Source organism: Peromyscus eremicus, chromosome 16_21, assembly GCF_949786415.1.
Source record: "Peromyscus eremicus chromosome 16_21, PerEre_H2_v1, whole genome shotgun sequence".
Taxonomy (NCBI): domain Eukaryota; kingdom Metazoa; phylum Chordata; class Mammalia; order Rodentia; family Cricetidae; genus Peromyscus; species Peromyscus eremicus.
The window spans coordinates 46,131,114-46,137,502 of NC_081432.1; positions in this window are offsets into that span (position 1 = coordinate 46,131,114).

Sequence of the window (6,389 nt, forward strand, 5' to 3'; positions counted from 1 at the left end):
TCTCCCCCAAGATCCAGCTATACCACTCTTGGGCATATACCTAAGGAATGCTCAACCACACCACAAGAGCACTTGTTCAGCTATGTTCATATCAGCGTTGTTTGTAATAGCCAGAACATGGAAACAACCTAGATGCCCTTCAACTGAAGAATGGATAAACAAAATGTGGTACATATACACAATGGAATACTACTCAGCAGAGAAAATCAATGACATCATGAGGTTTGCAGACAAATGGATGGATCTAGAAAAAATCATCCTGAGTGAGGTATCCCAGACTCAGAAAGACAAACATGGTATGTACTCACTCATAACAGGATACTAGATGTGGAACAAGGATGACTGGACTGCTACTCACATCACCAGGCAGGCTACCTGGAAAACAGGACCCCAAGAAAGACACAGGGATCGCCCAACGACAGAGAAATGGAATGAGATCTACATGAACAGCCTGGACATGAGTGGGGGTAGTGAAGGGCGAGGGTCGAGGGAAAGAGAGCTTGGGTGAGTGGGAGATCCCAGCTGGATCAAAAACAGAGAGGGAGAACAAGGAATAGGAGACCATGGTAAATGAAGACCACATGAGAATAGGAAGAAACAAAGTGCTAGAGAGGCCCACAGAAATCCACAAAGATACCCCCACAACAGACTGCTGGCAATGGTCGAGAGACAGTCCGAACTGACCTACTCTGGTGATGGGATGGCCAAACACCCTAATTGTCGTGCTAGAAACCTCATCCAACTACTGATGGATCTGGATGCAGAGATCCATGACTAGGCCCCAGGTGGATCTCTGGGAGTCCAATTAGCAACCTCTAATTTTTGATCTTAACTAAATTATCCATAATGTTACAGTATCACAAAATATCTTTTTAGGGGTAAAATTCATAATTCTCAGCAACCTCTGTCATTAAAATGCAATTAATAAAATTAAGACTGTAAAGTATTTGGGGGAACTAGCCTTGGAAACAAACTGAAATCTTTCTGTCCTCCATTCTATCTGTTCATCTGGATACTTGATCTTCAGCAACATGGAGTCTCCTTTCCTTATGTTCTTTCCTCTGAGTGTAAGCTTTAATGCTCTTCTCTACATAGATGCCTCCTCCTCATCGTCGTGGAGATGCCCTATCATTTTATAATACAGAAGATACCTGTGTGCCTAAGTGCTTCAGCCCCTTTCTTTCTCATCAAGGAGCTGGTGGGATTCTGATCATGTAACTCCAGTGACTTCCAGTATAGTATATGACTTGTGAGAGCAGGAACTACATCTTTCTTCCTACTGATTCCATCGGCCAGAGGCAAATATCTAAAGTTCAGTGGACCCTTGCTAAACAGGCTTTTGTTCATTTTTTAACCATCCCAGTCACTTTAAAACATGGGTTTCATGAATTTAACTTGAAACAAGACATGATTTTTCTGGTAAAGTCACTCTACACCAGCAACTTGGTAGAGGTTTATGCTTCCTGGCTATCCCTAATTCCATTTAGAACTGGAATTTGACTTTTTAAAAATATGCACATGCTATATAGCACAAGCTGGCATGGAATTCATGATCCTGCTACCTTAGTCTTCCAAGTTCTGGGATTTCAACTATGTATTGCCGTACCTAGCTGGAACTTAATTTTGACCCACACCTTTTAGTTTCTTAAATCCAACGTCTGTATCTTCTTAGAACACCTATAGTTCAAGACACAGAATCTTTGATTTTTTTTCCCTTTTGCCAAATATTGCCTTGTTGCTCCTTGGTGATGACACCCAGCATTGGAAGCCATAATACAGCCTGGAAATGGAATTCTCGTTTCAATATAAAACTGAAAAAAAAATTATTAAAACTGCTTATGTGGTCTCCTAAAAGTACAATAAAACAGACTAGAATGCTGATAAAAACTACAGCCTGTTCCTGCTTCCTATTCTCTTCTTGTTTTCTCCCATTGTTCAGCTTGTACTTCGATACTGTTGATCTTTTGACATACTGAATATCTGGTTTGATAGGTAAAAATTAAAGATTAAAGAATTTGGACTCCATTTGTATAAATACTTATTACCCTAGGTTTATTTTTTAACCTTCACTCAAATTCGGCTTTCTGCAGAGCTGACAAAATTGATTAATGGTTGGTGGAAAAAAAATAATTAATTTAATTAATTTCTAGATAATTATTTCCACTCAACAGGAAATACTATACTTTTTTCTGTTCAAAAAGATATAACATTCCATTGAGACAGAGCCACAGCTTTCATTTTATGACTTAAATAGTAGGAATGTATTTTGTCATGTGTATGGAAGGTGGCACTGCCGAACCATTGTGGGAGTGGGTGTGGTTTCTGTTGTTAGCTCTACTCCCGGAGTCGACAGGGCATCTTTTGTCAATGTATAGAGATTTCATGAGGAATCTCTGGTATCTCTTGAAAGGACAGTAATCCATTCAGTCAGGTTACTAGTATAAGGCTTCATTTAATCTCAATTCTTCATTTATTCTATCTTCAGATATAGTCACATCAGGTATGACAGGCCCCTGATTTGAGGTTCCGAAATGCTGTAGTAGAGTTGAAGCTGTGGACAGTGGACCTGATCCAGACTGTTGCTGAACAAATGGAGGCTCAGTGTCTCATACAGTTTCTTCTTCTTGGCCCTTTGGACATGAGGTGAAGAGAAGGGCTAATTGAAAGTTTGAGACTGTAAGTGTATTTTAAATCAAAAGAAAATTAATGTGCATAATGACATATATACATATTACACACATAATAATGTCCACTTTCCAGAATCATATACAGAACCAACTTAAACTGTTTCAAAATAGAATTTTTAGATTTTTAAAGGCTGTGATTGTGATAAACACGAAATAAGCCCTATACTTTTTGGGGATTTGAATTTTTAATTTTTCTAGGCTCCTTGTATGCAGTCAGATTCTCTACTAGGATGCTGAGGTCATATGCAAACAACACTGTATAATGTGATGAATTACAGCATCTCAGATATCCACATCCAATAAATTCCACACGATCTCTCCATTAAGATAAAGTAGGATTTATATCAAATCAATCTGCCCAACAGAGGTCTAAGGTAATTTTTTTAAACTGACCATGTTTAAGGAAAGCTGTGCTAAGATGTAGTGTTCAGAAGAGGAGGTTTATCCAATGTATTTTAACTCCACAATGTTTTCAACATGAGATGGGTTTGTCAGGACATAATCCCATGTGGATGCTGGTAAACTGCCCATGTCTTGGTGAATGATCTCACACCCATGAACATATGGGCATAACTAATTAGATTTGTGCTTATTAATTACAAAAAAAGGAAAAAAAAGACATGAAGTGAGGAAGGAGATAAGGTGGGGGAACTGAGGAGAACTGGAGAAGGATCCTGGTGGATGGACATGATCAGTATGCATTTTATAAATGTTTGGAAATTTCAATGAATAAAAATTATTTTTAAAAGATATCTCATCAATCAAGTAGCTCCTGTCCTATTGTATTCTGATAACATAAAATTGATAATCACATAATTTCATATTTTAGAATTATATTTAGTATTTACTTATTTAAAATTTTATTTGTGCTTTAACTTATTTAGTTCACACAAAAATATATAGGGCATTATTTGCTATCTTATAACAATAGTGTTTGGTAAATGCATCGTCAGATGTGTTTAAACACAATATAAGCCAAGTCAGATTCCTTCCTTTAACTTATAATGAACATTTAGACTACCAAGAAAGCTCGTTAGTTAAGCTTTTATATATATATATATATGTGTGTATATATAAAAAGTTATGCCTCCAATAAATGGTATTTAATTCCTTTTCTCTGTAATCATTTCAGTGATTTGAATACTGTTTAAATATCACCAATGTATCTTAACATATTAAAGAAAAATTTTAAAACAAAACATGATCACAAAGACATTGTCATTGTAATTTGGAGATTTATTATATTATTAACTGAAATATTTTTAACATAAACATAGAAACAGAACGCAATGTACAAACTATTTGTCACATCTGCTTTCTTTAAAAAAAAAACAAATATCCATGTACATATATTACCTTTAAAAATATCTCTCAGCATTAAACAAATATTACTACAAAGCAACATGTTTTTAATTTCTGAATTCTCACATGGGTATTATATTCAATACGAGCTATTTTTGAGATTGAGATATTGTAATTGATAGGCCATCTGTTTTTTCTAAATATTCAGTTCTTCTTTTGCTCTTGAGAATTACCAGCAAGCTCTTAACATCTGTTTTTAACCTTTTATGTAGATGAAAAAGTAAATGAAAGGCCTTTACCAACCTAAATATACTTATAAGAAAATTATTATTTTTATACTAGTACAGTTTCGTCATGTTTTGAATGTGCTTGTATGGAAATAACTTTATCTAGTCCATCAGAAATGACTACTTCTCTCAAAATTGTTTAATAGTACACACCAACTTCCAATTGTTTGTATTTTAAATGTGTGTCACAATTTACTGTGTGATTCATTTATGTGAATTTTTTGGTCCCATAATTTCTTCCTTTGTTTTCAAAGTAATATCTGTACTCATTGTATTTATATTATCTAAAAATCTCTAAATTATTCAAGTATAGTGGCACATACTCATAATCCCATTACCGTAGAGGCCCAGGCATAACATTCACTAAGTTATATAGTCAAATTTGTTTAGAAGAAAAAAACAAAAATAAATACATCAAACAAAAAATTCAAAACTGTATTTGACTGAATGAATATTTCAATGGGAATAACCATCTGCATTATAATAAAAACAATATATTAGTTTTTCCTTCCAGTTTCCTATTTAAAATTTGTGTAAGTCATATGATATAGGTAATAATTTTGACATATAAGAAAATAATGGCAAATATGGAAATACTTTAAATCTCTGCAATTGCCATGTAAGAGTTGATTATTCAAATCTGATTAGCATCATAGTTAAAAAGTGAGCAGCCAGCACATAGTAACTTTGCCTTTGTTTCTACTCTAATCTACATTGTTAGCTTTCTATACATAAGAAAATACCAAATTATAAAAATAATTCACAAACTAATCCTGCACCAGTATTGTGGAATGAAATACCTTAGTGCCCATATTCTTATTTCTTCAGACAAAGTTTTTATGTTGTGTGTGATGCTTTTAATGTAGAGCAATAGCTCCAGTGTTCACACAAAAGAGGAACCTGATGATGTTTAAAGCCTGATAAAGTTTAAATATCTAAGAAACATTATACTACCAGGAATTGCATTACCTTAATTTCCTAAAGCATGCATAAATAAGCAGAATTGAAAAATGTCATGGTTATAAGTACAGCCATCTTTTAAGCCTGATTTAATGCTTTTTAACAAGAACAGATGATAGTAGTGCACAGAGCTCTTTGAGAACTTCCTACAACATATTTGATCATGTTTACCCCATCCAGCTCTCTGAAACTCCTTGCAGATCACGGTCGCTGTCCCACCCCTTCCATTTCCTGTCTGTTTTTCTGTTGTTATGATTCTATAGGATGTTATATTGAAGCAAATGATCTGAGCCTCTGGCTGGTACACTCTTCCTGCCCCCTCTTCTCCTGTGTTCCCTGAGTCTTAGGTATAAGCGTTCCATTGTAAATGTATTTACTGGGGCCAGGCACCCCATAGTCAATTCTCAGCATTTTGACCGTGTCTAGTGTTCTGTAAGGATCTCCACCTACTACAAAAAAGAAAATTCGATGAGGAGGGGTGAGAGCTACATTATCTGTGGTTGTTAGGATGAGTACTTAGAACTGGGGTAAAAATAACTGGCTTAGGAAAGTGACAGTAGTAGGTTTTCCTCTAGGTTCCATGAACTCAGATGACTGAGATCTCAGTCCCAGGCATGAATTCCCTCCTGGTGAACAGGTCTCCAGTCAGGTGTTAGTTTTCTCTAGGCTTTGTGTGCCACTATTTCACTTTTAGGAGTATCTTGCATTGCTGGTCCTTAGTGTGGTTCAGAAGTTTACAGCAAGATAGGACAAATCCACACTGTTTTCCATTGGCAGATTATTTTATAGGATTACTGGCAGATTAATTTATACACCTGAAGGTACTATGAGAGCTAGTTCTCAGGGAGGGGCCTGTCCAGGCAGATCAGATCAATAACTCCAAGTACTGTTCTATATCCAAAGGGCATGATGTCTTCAGCAATAGCATCTTAATTTCTTTTTTCTGGAAGGGCACAAAGCCTCTGAGTTAAATCTTAAAGAGTTAATGTAGCACACAGTTAGGTTTGAAAATATTTTCTAATCATTATTTTACTTGAAAATATTTTTAATTGTTATTACCCTTGGAAGCAACCAATGAAAAAGTCCCAAAAAGAAATATAAGGAGCATTTCAATAAATGAATTTGTTTTAATATCACAGATTTTTTTAGATTT